The 25,895-nt window shown below is 43.2% G+C and overlaps 1 protein-coding gene across 6 annotated transcripts in view; it reads right to left on the reverse strand.

Annotated features, from left to right (window-relative positions):
- Positions 1 to 25,895, reverse strand: part of PEAK1 (pseudopodium enriched atypical kinase 1) — a 75,622-nt gene that overhangs the window by 41,931 nt on the left and 7,796 nt on the right. Inside the window, exon 1 of one of the 6 annotated variants that reach the window (XM_083398930.1) lies at positions 14,667 to 14,738. The exons of the other annotated variants lie outside the window; for them this stretch is intronic. The gene's annotated coding sequence lies outside the window, so the exon portion shown is untranslated. Of the gene's footprint in view, positions 1 to 14,666; positions 14,739 to 25,895 lie in introns of those variants that run through there. 6 annotated transcript variants of the gene reach the window in all.

Genomic DNA, 25,895 nt, shown 5'->3' on the forward strand with positions numbered 1-25,895 from the left:
CATGCTAGCTTCTAATTACTACGACCCATTGAGTATCAAGTAAGAAATATTCAGCTATTCCTACATAGAGTTTTCTGTTAGAAAGCTTAGGAGAAATACCACTTCATGCTTATGGATGAATTCATTTCATGTTGTTTTTAATGGTGGGATAAGTAAATGCAGGTTAGCCAGAGTATTTCCCAACACTTCATAATCTCAGGGCTACTTCAAACACTAACAACTTTACTTCACAGAAATTCACATCAAGTACTACTTCTCAGGGTTGCTTCAAATACCATTCTGAGTACTACTTCAAATGCACTTCTTTGAAGGCGGAGCAACAGAGGCATGGGACAGAGGGAGTGAACTCTTGGGCGAATGGAGCAAAACTGAAGCCCCAGCAGTGTCTAGGGAAGGCAGCACCTGGGCCAGGCCCTTCCTGCTGTCCCAATCTTTCCCTTTCTCTCAGCCCCTACCTGTCCTGCTACACGCAGCATGTCCCCTCCGGCTGTTGCAGCCAGAAGTTGAATGGGGAGGAACTTCTCCTCCCACACCCTCAGCACCATCAGTGGCAATTTTAGTCTAAAATCTTAGGTGCAGTATACTACACCCAGAATTCATAAACTGCTCACGCTAATGAAATTCCCTTTTGCAAAACGTGCCCAGTTCTATGTGAGTTTTGAACATTCTTTTCTTGTTGGATTTGTCTGGGTTATTTGTGGGGCACAGGAATTCTTTCATATATATTTTTCAAAATATAGTCTGGCCCCCCACAAGGTCTGAGGGACAGTCAACTAGCCCTCTTTTGCTGATCCCTGGTGTAGCAACTTCCTGAAGCATCTCTACCTTTAGCACAAACCCTGAGGATTCTATTATCAAATGCAATCAAATTTGGCAATTGGTGGCTGTCCTAGAAGTTATTTTTCTTTTCTTTTTGCACAGGTGCGGATAGTTTACAGAGGTGCCTGTTCTGTCAGTCCACAATCTAAATCAATCTTACAATATACAGTAATAGGTCATTCCTGAAGTTTCCCTGGGTTTCAAGAGCTTTTTGTTGCATGGCACAGTAAACTATTACAGCAGAGAGCTGCTGCCAATGTAGAAACTCTCTTTGGATCCTGGTGATGTCTTAATGCTTGCAAACAGACTCCTATTACATTCATCCAATAATTCCATTCAGTTCAAAGCTTATGGTTATGCAAATTTAAGACTGAATATTAATGCAGGAATACTTTCACTACAGTGAAAAGAGCAGTTCAGTCATTTTGAATTTTTCTCACTATCATGAAAATTACTTTAGAAATGAAAATGACTTTTAGCAACATATGGACTAAACTCATGGTTTTATAGTATTATTATTATTATTATTTATAGATCAAAGCTAACCCTGCTGCCCCTGCCTCACAGTCACACACAACAGAAGAAAGGGGCGGAAGCGAGGAAACAAGAAAACAGCAGAGAGAAATATTTTTTATCTTTATATAGAAAACAGACCAGAAAAGAGGTGGGAACAACACAAAATGGTGATTGGGAGGCAGAGATGATGGAGAACGGGGAAGAGCACAAAATGGCAATCAGAACCAGAGGGAGAGAGAGGGAGAGAAGGAGAGCAACAAAACAGCCAATGAACAGCATCTGACACTGAAGAGTGACTGGAATGAGAAAAAAAGGCAAAACTAAAATCGTGAAAAAGAGATGAATGAATTGCCTGAGAGAAAGCTGCAAGAATGGGAGTGTAAATAAATGGGTGTGTGTGAGTCTTTGATGGAGGCAGAACAGACTCGGGTGCTACAGTGAAACATGGGGGTTCCTGCCTCCCATGACACACCATGTACTAGCCTTTACTGCTTGACAGGCCCTAAAGCCCACACCAGCAGGTTCAGATCTCATGTTTTATACACTGAATAAGATTTTTATTGAAGTTTTTCATAATACACTAAGATAACAGCTACAAAAAATATAAATAAGTAGCATGCACAGTTCTCTCTTAAGTAGCTCCTCCCAGTATTCACCTGGGATCTTTCCTTTCTCCTCCCAGCCTCTTACCCTGGGAAACCAACACTTCCCTGTTCTCCCATCCAGAGTCCTCCATCAACCACCTACCACCCCCCCCCCCCGAGCATGCCTTCCCTGGACCCTAATAAAGACTCCAGACATAGGACTCCAAAGAAAAAGGAAAAATAGGAAAACAAAGAAGAGAGACAAAAAAGAGGGGGGGGGGGATGAAAAGAAACAATAAGAAGAAAAGAAAGAGAAAGGGAGAGAGAAAAAATAAAGGACAAAACACAAAAGGGGGAAAACATTATTATTCTTATAGATCAAAGCTAACAAGTTATATAAATAGTAAATACCATGTGGTTATTTATTTATTTATTGCATTTATACCCCACCTGTTCCCCATGCTTCTCCTCCTCCCCATTTCATCCTCACAAGAACCCTGTGAGGTAGGTTAGGCCAAGAGAGAGAATGACTGACCCAAGGTCACCCAGTGAGCTTCATGGCTGAGTGATGACTTGAACCCGTGTTCCAGGTCCTAGTTTGACACTCTAACTGCTATACCACACTGGGTCTTGTAGAACACAGTATCCCAATATGCAACAAAGCCCCCTCAAATACTGGACTAAAACAGGACAATGTAAATATTAATAGTATCCATTAAATTTGCCCATACCTGGCCATAACTAAGTACAGTGGTACCTCGGGTTACAGACGCTTCAGGTTACATACGTTTCAGGTTACAGACTCCGCTAACCCAGAAATAGTACCTCGGGTTAAGAACTTTGCTTCAGCGGTGCAGCAGCAGCGGGAGGCCCCATTAGCAAAAGTGGTACTTCAGGTTAAGAACAGTTTCAGGTTAAGAACGGACCTACGGAACGAATGAAGTACGTAACCAGAGGCACCAATGTAGAAGCAAAATTTTACACTGTTAGAAAATGCACACAACTAAATTGTTTTATTATTGAAATTCTAAGGCTCTTGTACTTTCCCCCACTATTACATAAACACCACCAGCATTCAGTGTCCAATTATTACAATTTAGCTTCTGAAATAATAAACTAATTATTATGGGAAGATGTTAAAATTTCATTAAACATTGTCTGACACTAGGTAGCACTGAGCTGACTTGATGAAATTGGAAATAACCAGCAAACAATGCCTTATAACCCAGTCTAATAATAAAGATTACACAAATTCCCTGTATTGCTCACTCATTAGTGCTCTTAGGCATCAGTAGTTTTAAGAGCCTATAAAATAACCATCTAATTCAATCTTATTTTATCATAGTTTTTTGTGTTTTTCTTCTGAGCAACTTTATCTAGCTAACACTGATAACATAAGAGTTTTGAAAAAGGAATTGTAATGGTTCTAGGGATTGCTTGTGTGTAAGTTGCCTTTACTCATGGCTAGGTTGCATGGTTGAACCCTTTCTGACAGGACAGCCTCTATTCCGTGGCTGCCTCAGTCGCTGGCAGAATCCGTCAGTGGGCGTTTCTTAAACCGCTTCCAACATAAAAGCTGTTTGACGCCCAGTCTCCTCCCCCGTTGCCTGCGTGAAAGCTTTCTGCGCAAGGTGGGTGTGGGCAAAGGAGCACTTGTGCCCTCTCCGCTGGTCTCCTGCGAAGAGTCCTGGAGCCACCTCTCCGATACCTCTATCTCCTCCCCTTCTCCACTGGTGTTACGCTGATTACCTTCCCCAGCGGATGGGCTATCCCTCCTCCTACTAGGACCCTCTCCTCCATCGTCCGGGAGCCTCCTCTCCGCTTCCCGCTCTGATGGCAGTTCCCTGACATCCACCTCCCCCCCAGGACCCCCTCCACCCCCAGCCCGACCTTCTGACATAACCTCGTCCCTATCCTCGGCCGACGATGCGGGGAATCCCCTGAAGGAGCTGCCGTCATCCTCCGAGGATTCAAAACCTGCTTCCCACCCGCCTCAACACCTTTCTGTGGGATGGGTCTCCCAGTTTGCTTCTTCTTCCTCGGACACCTCCCCTCCCTCCTCTTCGGAGGCAGGAAAACCGATGAAGTCCTCTTCGTCGTCTGTGGTGCCAAACTCCTCCTCCCAGAATCTCACTGGTGGTTTTGGTTTCCTCGGGAACCGGTTGTGGAACTCTTCCACTGGATACCCATCCTCGACTGCCTCGGCAGGGACCCACGTGTTTTCTGACTCGGGTTCCCCTTCCCAAGCTACCAAGTACTCCACCTGGTGCCCTCGCCACCTTGAATCGAGTATTTCTGTAGCTTGGTTCTGGTGTTCCCTCTCCTCTACCTGCAGGTGGGTGGTGACTCTTCCCTCCTGTTCTGGAAACTCCCGCCCCTCCCTGTACGGTGAGAGTAGGGACCTATGGAACACCGGATGTATCTTCATGCTGTTAGGCAGTTTGAGCTTGAATGCCACCGGGTTCACCTGCTGTGTTACCTCAAAAGATCCCAGCCTCCTTGGTTGCAACTTCTTGCACCCTCCCTTTAGGGGTAACCCTTGGGTTGACAACCACACCCGGTCTCCCACCCGTATGGCTTCCCCCTCCCAATGGTGCTTGTCGGCTTGTCTCTTGTAAACTTCCTTGGGCCGCACCAAGTTCCACCTGAGTTGCTGGTGCAAGGCCTCCATTTCTTCCACAAACTGCTCTGCCGCAGGTACACTCCATCCTTCCTCCCCCCTCCCCGGGAAGGCCCTGGGGTGACACCCATAATTGGCCATGAATGGGCTCATTCCCGTGGATACATGTTCAGCATTGTTATACGCAAATTCAGCCAGCGCTAACTTCTCTACCCAATCGTTCTGTCTCTCGCCTACGTAGCAGCGTAGGTATTGCTGGAGTATCCCGTTTGCTCTTTCTACTTGCCCGTTGGTTTCCGGGTGTCACACCATCGAGAACCCCACCTCGACCTGCAACAAGCTCATGAGCTTCCTCCAGAACCGGGAAGTAAATTGTTTCCCGCGATCTGAGATGACCCTCGAGGGAACCCCATGCAGTCTGAAGACATGCTCCACAAACAACCTGGCTGTTTCCTCTGCCGTTACCGCATGAGAGCAAGCGATGAAATGGCACATCTTTGTCAGTAGATCGACTACCACCATGACTGCTGTTTTCCCCCTTGACTTGGGCAAATCTGTCATAAAATCAATGGACACCACCTCCCAGGGTCTTCCCGGCGTGGGTAAGGGTTCCAGTAACCCTGCAGGAGCCGCCCTCTCCCCCTTGGCCCTTTGGCAGCGGTCGCACCCCTGTACATATTCTCGTACGTCTTCCCTTGGCCACCAGAATTGCCTGGTGACAAGTAGCATGGTATTGTGTTGCCCAAAGTGGCCTGCCATGGGGTTGTCGTGGAGTTGCTTGAGTACCCTTCCCCTCAGGGTCCCCCCTGGTACATACAGCCCCCCTTGTAGTACAACAACCCTTCCTTTTCCTCAAACCCTCCATGGTTCTCCCTTCCTTCTCGGAGTTCTCTGATTTTAGTTTGAGCGAACTCGTCATTTCTAGTGAGCTCCCCCAGTTCCCGTTTCCCAACCAACGCTCCCCCACACACCCATTGGTCCTCGGGGATGACATGTCGTATCTCCGGCGGTCCCTCTCCTTCCATGTATTCCGGCTTACTGGAGAGCGCATCTGCTCTTACGTTTTCTTCTCCCGGTACGTATCGGATCTCGAAGAAAAACTTGGAGAACTCCTGCGCCCATCGAATCTGCCTCTGGTTGAGTACTCGCGCAGTCCTCCAGTATTCTAAGTTCTTGTGGTCAGTGCAGACCTGAATCTTGTGTTGCGCCCCTATCAACAGATGTCTCCATCGCCGAAACGGCGCATAGATCGCAAGCAGTTCGCGGTCATATACGGTATAGTTCTGCTCCGATTTGCTCAGCTTCCTCGAGAAAAAGGCACACGGTCTCCAGTCCCCTTCGGCTCCCCCCTGCAAAAGAAGGACCGCCCCAATGGCTCGGTCAGACGCGTCGGTTTCCAACCTCATGGGCTTTGTCAGATCCACATGCAGGAGCTGCTCTTCTGAAGCGAATGCCTTCTTCAGCCTTTCAAAGGATTGCTGGGCACTTTCTGTCCAGGCGAACTTCTTCTTGCTGCTGAGACAATCTGTGATGGGTGCTGTCAAGTGGGTGAAGTTCTTGATGAACTTCCTGTAGAAGTTGCTGAACCCTAGGAACCTCTGCATGTCCTTCCGGGTCTTGGGTGCCTTCCACTCCAGCACCGCCTGCACCTTGCTCGGGTGGGTCCATGGCTAGACCCTTGTCTGACAACCTGTACCCCAGAAATTTGACTTCTCGGGCATGGAACTGGAATTTTTCCAGCTTGACCCACAACTGGTGCTTATGCGGTCTTTTTAGCACTTCCCGGACGTCTCTGACATGTTGCTCCTCATTGTCTGAATAGATTAAGACGTCGTCCAAAAAGGCCACGCAGTTCTTGTACAGCAGGGGCCCCAACACGTGGTGCATGAAAGCTTGAAAGCAGGCGGAGCCTGATTGTAATCCAAATGGCATAACTAAGTATTCAAACGCCCCCAGGGGGGTGAACATGGTGGTTTTCCATTCGTCCCCCTCCCATATTCTAATCAGATTGTACGCTCCCCGGAGATCCAGTTTAGTAAAAAAAAATTCCCCGCCTCACTTGTGTTAAAATGTCATCAATCCTGGGCATTGGGAAGGTCACTGGTTCTGAGACCAAGTTCAACGCCCTATAGTCTACGACCAATCTGGGCTGGTTAGTCTCCTTTTTGTCCACAAAGAACACTGGGCTGCCCCCCACTGCCTTTGATTCCCTTATGAACCCCCTCTTCAGATTCTTGTCGATAAACTGCCGCAACTCCTGCATCTCCCTGTCTGACATAGCATACAGCTTACCCATTGGTAGTTGCGCCCCTGGGAGCAAGTTGATTCGGCAGTCAAAGGGCCGGTGGGGGGGTAGTTTGTCTGCCTCTTTCTCACTGAAGACTTCCCTTAGGTCAGCATATTGTGTTGGCACCTCTCCTTTCGTTCCCACTGCCAGCCCAGCCAACCTGGCCACAGTCATTCTTGGGGTCCCCCCCCAGACAGTGCTCCAAACAGTACGTTGACCCAAAGGTGACTGACTGCTGATGCCATGACACTACTGGGTCATGCAGTGCCAACCAGCTCATTCCCAATATTATTGGAGGTCCGGCCAGTGTGGCCACATGAAAGGCGATGGTTTCAGTGTGCCTGGAAACCCTCATTCGCATTGGTGGGGTCTGGTGTGTCACTTCCCCTCCCAGAAGTTCCCTGCCATCTATGGTGGTCACTTGCAAGGGAAAATCCAAAGGTAGTAAGTGGAGTTGGTGCTCTAGGGCAAAGTCCCTGCTGAAGAAATTACAGGATCTGCCTGAATCCAGCAACCCCTCAACCTTGACTGGGTACCCGTTTGGGAGTTCTAGCACCACTTCTACAGCTATAGCTGCTCTGGGGCGCTCAGGCTGGGGCGCTTTTATTGGTTGCTCACCTGGCTGCTTGCACTCTTGACTGGCAGCCAAGCACTTTTGTTTCCCTGCACCTGTTCTTGCTCCTGCTTCTCCTCCCCACTGGCAGCAGCCCCCACCATCCCTTGCCACGCCTTCCTTTGAGGGCAGACCCTGGCAAAGTGTCCTGGCCGTTGGCAGAGAAAGCATTTCTTAGTCGTCTTCCAATCCTTTCCCTCCCTTTTGCGACCTTCACTGGACCTTGAAATCCCGCTGGCTCTAGCACCATCCACTTCCATTGGCTCAGGAGCCTGGGAAAGCTGCCTTGGTATTTCAGGAATGCTGTAGTCAAGGCAACGCTCCCCTCCCTTTCCCTCGCGCTTCTCCTGAGCGCGCGCTTCCTGTCGTACTCCAATCGCAAGCACAGCCTTGGTCAGCTGATCCATGGATTGCGGGCGGGGGGCCCTGGACAGTTCGTCCTTCACAGCCGGAGACAGACCTTCCTCGAATAGCATTTGTACTGGTTCCGAGTCCAAATTCCATCCGAGCCGGTGGATCAGCATGGCAAAACGTGACCAGTATTCTCTAACTGATTGGCTCCCCTGCTTGCACCCCATCAGCTCCCGCCTAGTCACATTCTGTGCCACTTCACTTGAATACATCGCATCCATGGCCTGGAAGAATTTCTTAAGGTCCTTCAGGGCCGTATTCTGCGTTGCCATGAGGGGCCTAATCCAATCATGAGCCCCCCCCCGGAGATGCCCCACCACGTAGGCTACTCGTTCTCCATCGTCTGCAAAGTCATTATGCTGCAGTTCCAAGGCATACTCTATTTCCGTTCGGAACGCATTATAGTCTTGGGGGTCCCCCCCAAACTTCTGTACCAACCGGTACTTTCCTGGCGATGGGGGTGGGTCTGACCTGTGCATCCAGAGCTCGCCTTTCATCCGTTAGAAGAGCCACATGCTGTTCCAAGTCTCGGTTTCTCTCAACCAGACTTTCCCCTCCAGCTGCTTGCTTCTCCCGACCTCCGGCTCCCCTGGTGACGCTCATGCTGTCTCTCCTCCGAAGCTGCGCACAAGCAATGTAAGGGACTGACAGATTGCTGTAATGGTTCTAGGGATTGCTTGTGTGTAAGTTGCCTTTACTCATGGCTAGGTTGCATGGTTGAACCCTTTCTGACAGGACAGCCTCTATTCCGTGGCTGCCTCAGTCGCTGGCAGAATCCGTCAGTGGGCGTTTCTTAAACCGCTTCCAACATAAAAGCTGTTTGACGCCCAGTCTCCTCCCCCGTTGCCTGCGCGAAAGCTTTCTGCGCAAGGTGGGTGTGGGCAAAGGAGCACTTGTGCCCTCTCCGCTGGTCTCCTGCGAAGAGTCCTGGAGCCACCTCTCCGATACCTCTATCTCCTCCCCTTCTCCACTGGTGTTACGTTGATTACCTTCCCCAGCGGATGGGCTATCCCTCCTCCTACTAGGACCCTCTCCTCCATCGTCCGGGAGCCTCCTCTCCGCCTCCCGCTCCGATGGCAGTTCCCTGACAGGTATGTTAAGCTACTTCTTCCTTTCCCAAAAGAAGGATCCAAACACACTGAAATGCCGGCCAGCTTCAGTTCTATTGACATCCTCCACTATGGTTTCATTGTCATACTGATGGAAATACAGTATTGCCAGGTGAGTCACACATATCAAAGTATGTATGGAAACAGAGTATCATAAATTAAACTTAGGAGAAATCCAATCAAACATAGCAGAGCAACAGGCTCTGGAGGACACATGCGGTGATGAGTCGGAGTGTGGCGCATGTGCGCATGCATGCATACAATCCCTCTCATGTGCACACACAGATTCACTCACAGGGAGGACAAAAGGATTAAACTTACCCTTCATATCTTTCTTCCCATCCCTCCCTTCTTCGTCTTTCCATCTGGACAGATTCTCTTGGCCAGCTTGCAAGGTGCATGAACAGAAGAAGGTTTGGCTGAGAGACAGTGACTAGTACAAGGTCACACAGTGAATTTTGTCATTGCTTTTAACCCTGATATCTTAGTCCTAGCCTGGACAAAAAGATGTAGAGGCGAATAAGCTGGGGGGAGAGGAATAATATTTTCCCATAGGTCTGGAAATTTATGAGGGCTGTGTGGCACCTTTTTAAACTAACCAATTCATACTGGAATCTTGTACATACTTACCAGGGAACAATCCTTATGGAATTCAGTGGGACTTACTTCTGAGTAGGGCTGGGTGATATCTGGTTTCCAACATCACAATACTGTATATCACCAGCTAAACATTGCAATATACTTGTCAGGGAACTGCCATCGGAGCCAGAAGGAGAGGGAGGGCTCCAGAGGGATTCCGGAGAGCGTCCCGGGAGGGAGAGATGCAGCACATCTTCTGGGGAAGGAAATCAGCGTAGCACCAGTGGAGGAGGGGGGCAGATGGGGGAATCGGCGAGGTGGCTCCAAGACTCCTCGCCGGGGACCAGCGGGAAGAGCACGGGTCCTCCAATGCCCACACCCTCCCTGCACAGAAGGCTTCCGTGCAGGGAGAGTAGGCGGCGACTAGGCGTCAAAGAACTTTTATGCTGGAAGAAGTTCAAGAAACGCCCACTGACAGATTCTGCCAGCGATTGAGACAGCCACGGGCGAGTGGCTGTCCAGACAGAAAGGGTTCACTCAGGCAACCCACCCAGGTGTGGCGCCGATTTACGCACGAGCAACCCCTAGAACCATTACAATATTGATGTATCCCAATGTCTGAAATAAGGATGGAGCTATGTAGAGGCATTGGCTGCCTTCAGTTTTCCTTGCATTGTGATTTTGCATAGCGCGCACACACCCACACCATGGTTCATGATATATTGCCAGCCCAAAAAATTATGAAACCTATATAACAATATGGATTTCAAACCAGTTTTGGACGATTTATCGATATATCACCCAGCCCTATTTCTGAGTACAGTTGTTGTGGCATAAATCCACATTAGCAATTGTGACAGCCTTTCTAAGCCAAGGTAAGAATATTTGGTGTTGAGCATTGATAAAACTGAAATGTTTAAGTATTCAGTATTTATTTGCAAAGGAGAAGGACAGGAAGAAGACAGATGCTACACAACATTTATCCTAGAAGAGAAGCAACTGTGACAGCACAAAGCCCATTTGAATCAGAGTAAGACACTTTTCAGCATAGCTTGGTGCTGTTAGTAAAACTACAGTGCTTATGAGACATTTGAATCTCCAATCCTATTAGCTTTGGTCTTCTTTTAGCTACTAGCTATTGACTTTGGTCTCCTCTCTTACACAACTCTGGTCACTTTTTCTTATGACTGGAATTCCCCCTCCCTTTTCATTTCTATTTTTACCTACCATATTGTTTCACTCCTACAACCCAATTGCCACCAATGTGTCATAAGAAATATGTTGTATATAATAATCAATGTAACATTTCATAATTGGGAAAAAGGAGTCAATATAACTTCTGATTTATGGTATTGTCAGTAAACAGCATGCATTGCAGGCTAGAATTTTTGCTTTGAATGTGTGTCTGGCTAGTTTCTATAGCAACTGCACACATCATTTTTCTCCTTAAAACAATTTTTACTGCTTCCATTTATACTTAGTTTTATTGATCATTATAGGGCTGAGAATGAGGGTTGTGCCTTTGTCAGTCCTGAATACAATATCAGTGGTTTTCTTCATTAGCCTCACTAGAAATAGTGCTGTTGCTGTTTTCAGAAGAACTAACTAGAATTACATTATAATGAATGTCAAACTGTATATAAGACACTGGAGGGAAGACAATAAGATCATAGAATTGTAGAGTTGGAAGGGGCCCAAAGGAACATCTAGTCCAACCTCCTGCAATGCAGGAATGTGCAGCTGGCCCATACTTTTGGCCCATATGGGGATCAAATCCACAAACATGCCAGTAACTGAATCCCTGAGGCAGGTCTTCCAGATGAAACTTGGAATTTTCAACACACGCTTCTGTCAGGATTTCTGCTGCAGATTTAATTGGACAGTCCATCAAAATTCAGGACAAATACTTTTCTTCATCCCCCCATTTAAAGGTTTTAAAACAAGATTTTTAACTGAGATGCCCAGAAAGCTTTCTGTCCTTTGTTTTATATTTTAAGCTATCATATGATGAAATTGCCAATCAACAGGGATTTCACAACAACTTTAACTGGCCGAGCTACACAAAAAAATTATGTGGTGCCACTCTAGTTTGTACCATTTAGAACCATTTAGAACCATTGTACCATTTGTACCATTTAGAACAGGAACTGCATATCTGAAAGCCAAGAATGGTAAGATAACTCCTTTAGGTTCCCAGCTTTTATTGTTGCTGATGAAACCAGAAAAGCATTTGAGTCAATTGCCTCAGAAACTGTTAAGAGAAGTGATCTTTCTGTTTTGTTTTGGTCTACAATGTTTCTATGTTTAATATTTATTCTGAACAAGATGTTTTCTGAACAAGTAACATCCCCCCCCTTGAAAAAGTTGTTTTTTTTGTAACAGAGAGAGTATGCTCAAAAAGTTGCACTTAATTTCTGAGTAAGCCTTTACAGCTAGATATCAACAACACAACAAAATATTTACTCTTATAACAATGTAGCATGCAAACTTGATTTTGTAAAAATCTTTTAATAATTATCTGTTGACATTTAGATTATCCCCAATAGGTTTTAAAAGTACCAAGGAAAATGTATCAGGGGAGAAGCATTTCCACATTATTCACTCAAAAGACACACAATTTCCATCTCAGCACATTACCTTCTGTCTTTATAAAGGACATTGGTGCACTAGAGAAGTAGATTAGATAAAGGAACAAGCAGCCTTGATGCCTCAGAAAAAAAATCCTAGGATAACAAAGATTACATCTTTTTAATATCCATGCTAGATGTCCTCTGAATACAGAAACGAATAAAGGGGACTCATTAGCACACACTTTTCTCACAGTCAAAATTGGAACAGATTATTATTATTATTAAAATTTGGAAACAAAATTATCCAATTTAACACAATGGCGTAGTTCTCATATAGCACTAAGGCTAACCTTAACACAATGAGCAGATGTGCAGGTTCCTGGAGAGAAAATCAGGACTACAGCGCTTTATGCCTGGTCCTGCTGCTGTGCCAAGCTGTGGCTTGGCTTAGCATTATGCCCAAACCTGGGTTCATGGGTTGCCTCATTTCAGGCAAACCACAAACCTGTGTTTGGATGCAGTTCTAAGCTAAACAATGAGAACTGCAACTGCAATCCCATATGTTGGCTAATTCACACTAAGCAATGGCTGTGCTGGGTCAGTGTTTTATATTCCTCACACTTCTTTTAATTCTAATTTGACAGGTGTAAACCATGGTTTGCCATTCAGATGCAATAAATAATGATCTGCACTAAAGAATAAGCAACTAAATAAATTGAGTGCAAGGGGCTGAGGTAAGAACTACAATCCTATGCTCTGGTCAGACCTCACCTGGAGTACTGTGTCCAGTTCTGGGCACCACAGTTCAAGAAGGCCCCGGCAAACTGGAACGTGTCCAGAGGAGGGCAACCAAAATGGTCAAAGGCCTGGAAACGATGCCTTATGAGGAACGGCTAAGGGAGCTGGGCATGTTTAGCCTGGAGAAGAGGAGGTTAAGGGGTGATATGATAGCCATGTTCAAATATATGAAGGGATGTCACATGGAGGAGGGAGAAAGGTTGTTTTCTGCTGCTCCAGAGAAGCGGACACGGAGCAATGGATCCAAACTACAAGAAAGAAGATTCCACCTAAACATTAGGAAGAACTTCCTGACAGTAAGAGCTGTTCGACAGTGGAATTTGCTGCCAAGGAGTGTGGTGGAGTCTCCTTCTTTGGAGGTCTTTAAGCAGTAAGCAGAGGCTTGACAACCATATGTCAGGAGTGCTCTGATGGTGTTTCCTGCTTGGCAGGGGGTTGGACTCGATGGCCCTTGGACTCGATGGCCCTCGATCTATTCCAACTCTATGATTCTATGATTCTATGTATTGGGAGACTAGGAATGTTGCATCTGAATTAACTGTATCTTCCCAATGGAGGTTGTCTGAGCTTCAATATGTTTCTGAAATGCAAACTAAACCTTGCTAAAATCCATCAATATAGGAGTAAAATAATGTAATCAAACATTGTTAAGCAGGTCAGGACATACTTTGCTTAAAAGGGATTATAAACACATGTTGTAATGTTCATTTAGATTTCACCCAGTGAGTCAAGTGGAAAAATTGTGTTCACCAGCAGAAAACATGTATCCAAAGGACACACACTCTTTCCCATTCCACAGCCTTCAGTTGTTGAAGAGGGAAAATATAATCTAAATAGTAGCCTTTTTATTTCCTGTCCAAATTATACAATGCATCAATGCAGCTGAGATAGTTCTGTTCAGAGAGCACTACTCAACCCTTCCCAAACCCTAGAGGAATTCCTCCCACACAGAAACATCTAGCACTTCATAAGCCAGAACAATCAACTACTTTTATTTAAATCTTAATCCAGGGCTACTGATAAATGGATAGAAAGGGTAGGGTTTTAGGGAGCCCAAAGCCAGTACTGGGCTCACTCAGCTTTTCATTTCTTTGAAGTAAGTTCCTATGTGCTCTAGAAGCAAAGTTTTCTAAGCCAACTTGTAATTTTTGTGAAATGAGCTAGCCTGGCTTCAAGTCCCTGCCTTGCAGGGTTTTACACAATGAATGAAGACAATGCATTATTGGCAAATGACATTTCAGTTACCACCCAATACTCGGACTTGTGTGAAGTGAACTCATAGCTTTCAGCAGCAGCATTGTGTCTGCTTGCTACCCACTGTCCTCTCTCTACGCGCATCTAGCACTAGGTCAAGAAGTTCAAAAAAGCACACACACCAAAGTTACAACAGGATTTTGATAAACCATTATCATCATCATCATCATCATCATTATTAATTGAATTTGTTAAGTCACTTTGCCCAGGGTCAGTTCATATGGCTGCTAATTTCAGAACTGTCTTCAGAGGCAGCCCCACATCTAATGCATTGCAGTGATCTAATCTAGAGGTTACCAGAGGATAGAAAACATTAGGCTATCCCTGTCCAGCTAAGAGCACAGCTGGGCCATCAGCTGAAGGTGATAGAAGGCATTCCAGGCCACCAAGCCCACCTGAGCCTCAAGCAACAGTAATGGATCCAGGAGCTATGTACCTACTCCTTCAAAAGGAGGGCAACCTCCCATCCATCTGATCTAGGGAACCACCCACTAGCAGCACCTTACTCTTATCTGGACAGAACTTCAGTTTGTTGGCTTTCATCCAGTCCATTACTGAGGCAAGACAACAGTCCAGCACACCCACAGTCACACCTGCAGAAAGGAAAAGTTGTCATCAGCATATTGCTGACAACCTATTCTGAATCAGAGCTCTCTCAAGTGTAATGGAGCCCCCACCTCGTGCAAGCCAGAGGCAAGATGGGGGCTCCATTACACTTCTCCATTATGGTGCAGGAAGCCGCACACCCCTAAACTGAAATGTTAAAAGGAGCCTTCCATCACGATATATAGAAATTCTTTATATCCTAATTTAAGGAATTTGCCACACCGTCATTCCTACCACGTCAAAGAGCCAATCTGTTCCATATGCTATTCCCCATCCATGCATTTGCTCATGGTTGTGATTTTATTATGGGGATATTATATTTTCCAGGAAATATTTTTATCTCCCTCTAGCAAATGTGTTCAGTTGTGTTTTTTCTGTACAACAAGTGTCAACAAGCCCCACTGGCTATTATTTATGATAAGCATTGTAACGCTTCCACACCCCTTCAATCATTATGACTATGATTTTTTTTTTTTTAAAAAGCTGTATCGTTTGAAGACATTCATTCATGAAGAAAGGATACATACTTACTGAAAAATGCACATTAATAATGTACCTATAGTAATGAAGGTACTCACAGTTGGCTTTTTGGGTGGGGGAATGGATATAAAATAATCTAGTACATTGACCCCATATGTTTAGATAATGAGGTCTGCCATGTGACTGCATGGGCTCTTGGGAGTGAATCCCATGGTGCAGGTAGGCACCCAAGTGGAAGTGGGCCCCAGTTATTGACAAGTGGAAGATCATGAACGTAAGGGTGTGCATTATGCTTTGTAAATATCCTTACTGACTCACTGAGGAAGCTGTAGCAGATACTATTTCAGAAATGACTTCCCAGAATGGTCTAAGATCATGATGGCGATTAGCAACAAACTGGGATCTAAATGTCCAAAGAATGAAGTAATTTTAAAATACAATTTGCACATTATTTTATATCACAAGTATAAACAATTACAAACCAAAATAAGTTGAAATTACTCAACTCAACATAAGAAACCCAAACACGTAAATTCAAACAACCGGAAGAAACAATAAATAAGTATGTATACATAAACAAAAAAATACAGTGGTACCTCGGGTTACAGGCGCTTGAGGTTACAGACGCTTCAGGTTACAGACTCCGCTAACCCAGAAATAGTACCTCGGGTTAAGAACTTTGCTTCAGGATGAGAACAGAAATCGCGGCGTGGCAGCAGTGGGAGGCCCCATTAGCTAAAGTGGTACCTCAGGTTAAGAACAGTTTCAGGTTAAGAACGGACCTCCAGAACAAATTAAGTTCTTAACCCGAGGTACCACTGTACTTGTCATAGTCCTTATAGAGCACCATGTATATGTGTTTGTAAAATGAAACTGGCACTCAAGCCAAGCCATACGCTGCCTTTCAAACTGAAACACGTATCTAACAGTGATTCAGCTAATGAACCAACAGGAAGTACAGTACAGCACTTTCCCCAAATCAGTACTGATTAAGATCATGACGACATCTGAGTTCCACAGGGATTTACAGGGGGTAACTTCCAACTTTTATTCTACAGTTTTGTTTTTGAATGCATGAACAGCAACGTTATTTAAATCAATATTGAAATCAATCCAATAGGGAAATAAAAAGTTGAGAAATGACTTAAAATTTCTTAACCTTAGCTTCTGTAACAAAAACATTTCATTTCTGTGTTATTCACTGTTATAGATGAAGAGGAAAAGAATATTGGAACAAAACAACAACCTAGAACATTTTCAGAGAGTCTAAGCGTTCTGGTCCTGCTGTTGAGTCAAATGAGATAACACAGAGCCCAGCCAGGAGCTCAGCTCCACCTACCCGCTGCAGTGTTTGTCAGTGAACTGACTGAACTGCCTTAGGAACTTAATGATTGTCCTACTGACTTTTTAAAAAAAGTTTATTAGAATCCTGACAACTGCCTAATGCTTCCCTGCTTCAAGTAGGGAGGTGGCTTACACAGTACATTACACCACAGCAAAGCACGGCAGCCTTGTCAGCAACTTTTTCTGGAAAGCCTCAAGGCTCCTCCAAGTACGTAGACTGTCTGCATATCAACCTCCTTCTAGACATGTCTTTTGTCTACAAATGGAGAGGGCAGCTGGATTTCACAGGAGACTGGATCCATTCCTAGGGCCTCATGCTACTAACCTGTACATAGAGGACGATGATTTTCATCAACAGGCAAGTAACACCTCATCTCTAACTAATATCAGCACTTATGATTAAGCAAAAGGGAAAACTTGCAACATTTTGAAATGGTATGAATTTAAAAATCCTCTTTTTGCTGCTTCTGCTATTTGGGGGCGGGGACATTCACCTCAGAATATCTCTGTGCTTGATCAATGATAAGCTATTCAAAATTAGTAACCAATGGGTTAATGCATATATTTTGCATGAGAAAAATGGTACTGCAGTCAGAGAGAATTGATATACTGTACACCAGGGGTAGCCAACCTTTTTATACCTACCGCTCATTAAGGTATCTTTCTTGATGGTAAAATTTCCTTACCGCCCACCAGTGCTCAATGGAAGGAGGATTCAGCTTGTGCCGTAGAACCCCCTACCGCCCACCTAGAATCCTGAAAAGCCCACTGGTGGGTGGTAGGGACCAGGTTGACTACACCTGTGTGTACACAGAAAACATGAATGCTAAACAATATTTTAATCCTCTTTATGTTGCTGTATGTAGATTTCAGTAACGCTTAAGTCTCTCATGATATTATTAGGAGAAAGCTGGTGACATCTAGGCTGAATGAGGTTAACTGTTAGGTGGCTTTGTAGCTGGTTGACTGATTCTTCGTCATCCTGGAAAAAAGTGACAAGTGGGGTGCCACAGGGTTCTGTCCTGGGTCCGTTGTTGTTGAATGTCCTTATAAACAACTTGGATGAAGGAATTGAGGGGATGCTCATCTAATATGCAGGTGACACCAATCTGGGAGGTGTAGCTAATGCTGCAAAAGACAGAATCAGGATTCAAAATGACCTTAACAGATTGGGGAACTGGACCCAAACGAACAAAATTAATTTCAGATAGGACAAATGTAAGGTACTGTACTTAGGCAGGAAGAACCAGATACACAAATATAAGGGGGGGGGACACCTGTCTTGCCAGCAGTGCATATGGAAAAGGATCTATGGGTCTTAGTGGACCACAAGCTTAATATGAGTCAACAATATGATGCAATAGCAAAAAAAAAAGCTAACACTATTCTAGGTTGCAACTACAGATGTATGTACAGATCATGGGAAGTAATAATAGTACCACTCTATTCTGTCACACCTGGAATACTGTGTCCAGTTTTGGGCATCACCATTTAAGAAGGATGTTGACAAGCTGGAATGTATGCAAAGGAGGGAAACCAAGATGATCAAGGGTCTGGAAAACAAGCCTTATGAGGCATGGTTGAAGTAGTTGGGTATGTTTAACCTGGAAAAGAGAAACCTGAGAGGAGATCTCATAGTCATCTTCAAATATCTGAAGGGCTGTCGCATGGAAAATGGAGCAAGGTGGTTTTCTTCTGCGCTGGAGGGTAGGACACAAACCAATGGCTTCAAGTTACAAAAATGAGGATTCCAACTAAACATTAGGAAAATCTTTCTGACAGTAAGAGCTGTTCAACAGTGGAACAGACTCCTTCGGGAGATTGTGGACTCTCCTTCTTTGGAGGATTTTAAGCAGAGGTTGGATGGCCATATGTCATGAATGCTTTAGCTGAGATTCCTGCATTGCAGGGAGTTGGACTAGATGACCCTTGAGGTCCCTTCCAACACTCTATTATTCCATAAATTACACCTTATGCTTTAGTTAATTAAAACATAACAAAAATCAAAATGAATCAAACAAGGTTATATGTATGATCAATTTATACTTTACATAACCTTATATAAATTTTCGTAAATATTTGCATATTTTTGATTCCTTATCAGATGTGTTATATACCCAATGTCCTAATCATCCAGTCAATGATCACTGGACCATTAACATTTTTTTCCATTTGTGATCAGTATTCGAAACTCCCGTTGTTCTCCACACATTTTGCAACAGGGAATTTCATTAGTGCGAGCAGTTTCTGAGCTCTGGGTACTACACCTAAGATTTCAGATTAAAACTGCAGAGTGGAACGATAGGAGGACCATTTCCTGCCTCCCCACTTCCAGCTATTCTCTGAAGACTGGAGAAGAGACCTTCTTAGAATATTAGGGGGGTGGGCAGGGGAAGGACTAGACTAGGCATAGGCAACCTAAAGCCAGGGGGGTGGATGTGGCCCAATCGCCTTCTCATCCCGGCCTGTGGATGGTCCAGGAATCAGTGTGTTTCTACATGAGTATAATGGGTGCTTTTATTTAAAATGAATCTCTGGGTTATTTGTGGGGCATAGGAATTCGTTCATTCCCCCCCCCCAAAAAAAATACAGTCCAGCCCACCACATGGTCTGAGGGACGGTGGACCAGCCCACGGCTGAAAAAGGTTGCTGACCCCTGGACTAGACCATGTGAAAAATGGACAATATTTTAGCTGCAGTTCATTCATTTTCAGCTTTGTATTCTTGTTATTAAAATGCGTGCCTAGACAGTCTGTTGTTACATCCATAACCTAGCTCCTAGCTTTCATATCTCAATTTCTAACACTGTTTGTGATCAACTTCTTTCCTAGCAGAAGATAGCTACAATTACCAGTATACTGTATAATGTTTAATAGGAGCAGTATCATTTATATAATCTAATAATAAAATTGTCAGGATTATGGAATCATTATTTGTCTTATTATAAACAATTATTTCCAAAAAATCATTTGGAGAATGACATCTCCAGCTGCTGGTCAGGTTCCTATTATACTTCCATAACAGTTGAGGCATTGGATGCCAATTATATAAAACCATGGCATGATTTTCATGCAAATTAGTGAATACAGGATTTTGAAACTCATTTTCAAAGACATTTCCACATTTGCTTTATATTATTATGACTCAATTTGTCTTTCATTTTTTTGAATTTTGTTGGTGTCCCCCCCTGTTCAATTGTGTTTATAGTAGTAAGCAACCAGTAGTTCATTGAAGTGCAGTAACAGGGGATTAAATCTGCCACAGAAATTTCTATATAAGTGCTCAGTCTTTAGAAACAGAATCCAAAATACAAAATACAACATGCTTAAAGTAGTAAGAAACAACTCACCAATTTACATTTAGTTTTAGATCTATAGCCCAATGAGTGATTGGAATGATAGACAGACAGACAGACAGACAGACAGGAAGATATTCATGTATTAAGTCCATCTATACAGACACCTGCAACTTTTTGAAAATTCTCTGATCCCTTGCAAACCTGAATCTTAAGACTGGAGATGACTGTGAACATATAAGGGGATTAAGTTAAGCTATTTATACTATTCTGCAATAACAGCATTGAACACGGCTTAAGCAGCCTCTGGGCCAACTGCCAAGTATGTGGAGTAAAAGTTGCCTCAAATGCCAGGGCTTCTGGATGAATTAAAGAAGTAAACTATGTTTACCATAACATATTTACCATAACAGAATGTGTGCTTGGACATTAAATATGATATGTTGCTCTAAGAAATGCATTTAGAACGCTTTTAAAGAACGTATTTTCTATTATATCTGTGGAATTATAAAGCATTTCTAAATTAGCCCTACAATTCACATTGATGAAATGAAATAAAACATTAACAAATGAAAGCATTGGTTGTCAGCTAGGAGCACAATAAATAATTTTAAAAGCCGATTATGAAAAAGAAAATATTCACAAGAATAAAGTCATATCTGAACTGTCTTGTGCTTCCTGACTTGGAATATTTGAATAATAAAACTATGCTTAAAACTTTTTTTAACACAAAAAAATTTAATGGCAAAGCACAACAGTGAGCACAAAGCATTATTTTAAGAGTCAAGGAAACTGGAATGAACTCCATGTTTTGTAGAAGCTTTAGTATCCAAGTAGAGTTCTAACTCATATTTTACTAATTGCTTAAGACTAAACCTGATATGGCACAGTTGTCATTCATGTATTCTCTCCATAAACATATAAAGTTTCTGGTGGTTAATAAAATAAACAATAGGGAGAGAGACACTGAACTTTCCCTCCTTCTACACGTCATCTCTTTGCTCCCACCACTTAGGGAATAAAGAATTCATGTTTGAGCAAATGACTGACGGGAAAAATCCTCCTTCTTGCACATGCTATTTTTTTCTGTTCAAGTAAGATCTGCCACTTTATTTGTGAATGAAACAGAAACGCAAAAAGAAATGTGTGCCAACCATTGTCACATCTACTTTGACCACAAGTGTCTCCCATAGGCTGGTCCTGCAACGCAGCTATGGAATATTCTAATAGGCCAAATCTATATTTCTATTAGTCCCATAATTATAATAAAAACATACACTGTTTGCCCTGTACACCTTCCAGCATCTACGAAGCATCTTACATTAGTGACGTACTTGGGCCTCAAGCAGAACACAGAAAGGACTTCTGAAAAATAGCCTATTGCTCCGCCTCAGAGGAATGAGCGTCTACTCACAGACCAGCACTGAATATAGGTAAGAGATTTCCTTCACTTTATCTTCCTGTTTGCACACAAAGTAAGGCTAGCTACAACACCTTTGACCACGCAAACAATTTTTCACAGTTGTATAAGAAAGCCTGAGTAATTCAGGGACTTGGAAAGTTTGTTACTGGAATCACATTACCAAGTAAGTATGCTTAACTATTTTTGCATTCCCAACTATTCTGGATAAATTTTTAAGTAGTGGAAGGGGGGCTTTCAAGTGCAGTGGTAAAATACTTTGGCGAGGTGCTTGTAAAGCTCTGAAAGGAAAATGCAGCAGAGGGGAGTGGCTCTCTTGCATTTGTCTTTTGTAGAATATTGGTTGAAAGACAGCAACACAAGCTGTTCACTCATACACCCTTTCTGGAATCCTGAAGGCTGCTGCATAAGATGTCAATAATTCAAATAACTGAGGAAGGAAGTGCTTATTGTACACTGAGCACAAATTACTTTTTCAACACATACCCACACTTCCAGAAAACAATGGCACACACAATTAGCAACAACATGCATATGAGACAGGACAGAACAGTTGCCTGATCATGAGATGGTCAATAGTGGAGGAACAACAGCATGACTGTGGACTGGTGCAGCGGATATAGATGATCAGAATATTATAATAAAAGGAATTTTGCATGTATTAGTTTCCACAAAAAATAATGTTTTGGTATTCATTCTCCCATATGTGTCCTTGGGAAGCCAAGTACAAAAATTACAGTGAATTGTTTGCCATCAAGACTAAGATGGAAAAAAATAATATTGAGGTGCACCTATTAAAAACCATGAAACATTTAAATTGTGTGGGATTAGCTCTCTAATCTATATGCCACATCTATCCTTACTACCTGCAATGACACAGAAATCATGTTCTGCTCAAGCTTTTATAACCATTTAATCTCACGTCAGAGTGCAGAACTCAAATCACCAAATCCTACAAACCATGAACAAATTAATAGTTTTTCCTTTCAGTGGATCAGATTCTTATATAAGTGTCATTTCCTCAGCTGAAATCTTCAAGACAAATCCTTAATCTTAAATGATACTATATAAAGCTTTGCAGATCACATTCTATTTGGGTGATTTATATTTGCATCCTTTAATGGGGGCTCACCACTGCCTTTGCTATACAATTCAATGGTGAAGTAGTGAGAGACAGACGGACGCCAACAACACACAAATGTTTAGTACACAAAAGAAACCATGCAAAATGAGGGCTTTGGTTGGTTAGCATCCATCTGTCTTGAGATACTGTGGAGTGAGTGTCCAGGAGAGAAATCAAACTGCTGCATTAGCAACACCAAGGTAACCTCTCCAGGATGCAAACCTGGGCAGTGTGTCTGGAGGTCCTGGGCTGCCCAGACGACAAGACTCCCCTCTCAGCCTCACTGATGGGGTCCCAAAGGAAGCAGAGCAAGATGTTGGGCACCAGCTTGGCTGCAGGAGTTGCAGGAAGGAAGCATACATGGTGCTATCCAACTGCCTTAGGAACTCCACACTGGATTTGTTCAGGGTTTACTCTTTATCATTTTCTTCTCCCAAAGGTATTCCATAAGGCAGTAGAGGTTTAAATGAGATAGAAATTACACAGGCGTAACCATATTAATCTGTTGCATCAAAAACAGAGTCTAGTGGCACCTGAAATACTAACAAATTTATTATGGCATAAGCTTTTGTGTACCACAGTCCACTTCATTAGAAATGAATGATAGAAGAAAGCAAATGATGCCTCAGCACAAGTATTCTAAAACGGGTCGCTGGTAGAAGCGCTGTTGTGCACAGGCGCCCGCTTCTGCGCATGTGCAGACCGTGGCAGCCGCTTCTGTGTGTATCGTGGCAAACCTGGTGTTTACTTCCAGGTTTGCTGCGGACGCGACTGGAACGAGCCTAAGTAGAACGGGACGTAAGTAGAGGTTCTACCGTATTGCCACTCCTTCAATGGTAGTTTATTAACCTTAATTAATTAAAAGCATGACTGAAGTTTTATTTACTTAATATTTCTAATGCTCTCAACAAAACAGCTTCCAGGCAGTGTCAATAAGATTTAATAATTGATTTCACAGTTCATTGGTCCTGACACTGTGTGCAATCACTGATCTGAACATATAAATAGATACTTAAGGCCTCTTTTATAGGCTGGACAGAGAGAGCACTATGCAATATTGATTGGTTTTGAAAAAGAAAAAAAGGGGGGGGGAAGGATGATCAAATGTTTTTAGATAAAGCCTTCAGGTAACACATCACCAATGACCCAATGTAAGCTAATTAGGTCAACAATGGGCAAAACAGTATCAAGTTAGTCAGTCTATTTATTTCTTTAAAATGTTATGCAATCTTTTATCACATCTCATAAACTGTCCAATACTCTCTCATTCCGCACAAATTTAAATTACTGCCATATCTCGCATGCTAAAAAACCCCCCAAGGTACCAAATTTGGGTACCTCAGTACAAGAGTTTACATGCCTGTAGACAAGCAGAAGCCAGTATTTCAGGTAATGCAAATGTAGGTTCTTTCTTCCAAGAACACAGCATGTGTACATGCATCAGTGATATCCCAGGCCAGTCAAAGACCAAATTATTCTCTAAAGGCAATAAAGGACAGAGTGTAGGACTAGCAACATAAAGGGATACGTTCACAGGCAATGCTAAGCCATGACAACACAGTTTTATCTGTTAACATGAAAATAGGAAAACAGCCTTGTATTTACAGTGGCACCTCTGGTTACGAACTTAATTCATTACGGAGGTCCGTTCTTAACCTGAAACCGTTCTTAACCTAAGGTACCAACTTTAGCTAATGGGGTCTCCCGCTGCCACCACCACGCAATTTCTGTTCTCATCCTGGGGCAAAGTTCTTAACCCAAGGTACTACTTCTGGGTTAGCGGATTCTGTAACCCGAGGTGTTCGTAACCTGAGGTACCACTGTATACACAAACTCAGAGTGGAAACCACTGGAGGGGAGAGTGCTTGAATCCTGCTTGTGGGGTTCCCACTGAGGATGCTTCACTAGATGGGTGATTGGCCTGATCCAGCAGGCTCTTACTATGTTGTGCAGCGTAGAATAATAGAATTGTAGAGTTGTAAGCGACCCTAAGGGTCCTCTAGTCCAGGGGTCAGCAAACTTTTTTAGGAGAGGACCGGTTCACCGCCCCTCAGATCTTGTGGGGGGCCGGACTATCACCAGCTAAACATCACAATATTTTTTTAAAAAACTCTTTATTGCAGTCCAAAGACGCATAGAACAATTTCAGAACAAAATACAGTTAATACAGAGAGAGAAACCGAGGTGGTCATTTTGTTTTGTCTCAAGCTCGATGATGTTTGTTTCTTTTGACTTCCGAAAGAAACTTTGCCACGTCCAGTGTAATATCACCACACCTGTCATCCAAAATATATTTAATATGGGAGGCTTCAGATTTTCCCAGCAGATTTGCCAGTAGGGGTTTGATCAGTTGAACAATATACTGATATATCACAATGGCTGGAATAAGGATGGAGCTATGTAGAGGCATTGGCTGGCTTCGCAGTTTTTCCCACGTTGTGCTTTTTGCATAGTGCGCACACCCAACCATGATTTGCAATATATTGCCAGGTAAAAAAATATGAAACTGATATCACAAAATGAACTTCAAAGTAGTTTTGGACTATATATCACCCAGCCCTAATGTAATGTTCTGAAGAACTTGAAAGCTTGCCACTATTTGGAGACATTTTGATCAGTCATAGAAAAATAGAATTGTAGAGTTGGAAGGCTCTACCAAATTTTATCTTGTCCAGCTCCCTTCAATGCAAGTCTAACCAAGGTATTCCCCAACTGCAGTTTTGGACCTTGTTTTAATATACTGACATTGAAAAATTTGATATTAGCTTTCGTTAAAAATAATGCTATTACCCTACCATCATGAAAAAGTTGCATTTAATCACATCACATAGAACTTTATCATGTACACTATTTCTAATTTGAATGCCTAAAAATACAACTGTTATGTAACTTTGAGAAGTGCAGGCTGCTGCTTATCTGTCAATACTTATTTCTAATCATTACAGTAGCACAATAAATCATTCATCCATGACTCAGCCATTCGATTTTGTGCTGCCTCTGCTCGCCTACCATCAGCTCCACTGTCTTATTTTTTAATAGCCCCCCCCCCTTTGTGCTAGCAATTTAATCTAAATAAAAAGGCAAATTGCAACATACCAGTGACATATTGGTGAAATTATAATACCCCAACTATCCCATAGTGGGAAGAATATAACTTCATAACATGAATTATATGTACTTCTTGCAGTACTCAACATATTTTTGTTGAATGCCTTAGTATGTACCTATGTATCATATACTTTACACGTAGACATGATATCTGTTAAGATGCCCACTGCAGAATTTAACGCAGAGAAAGATAGCATTGAAATTAGTTTTCTGATTTTCAATGTAACACATTGTTCCCTTATTTTAAAATGAAGCTACATTGCATTTTTTCTTTTTTTATTTATTGTTGTAATATTAACATCTCAATGCTTTATCATGGCTGTACATTTCTATACTGGCTAAAGTATCTGAGAAAGAGA

The sequence above is a fragment of the Podarcis tiliguerta genome (assembly GCF_965153285.1).
Source record: "Podarcis tiliguerta genome assembly, chromosome: 9".
Lineage (NCBI taxonomy): Eukaryota > Metazoa > Chordata > Lepidosauria > Squamata > Lacertidae > Podarcis > Podarcis tiliguerta.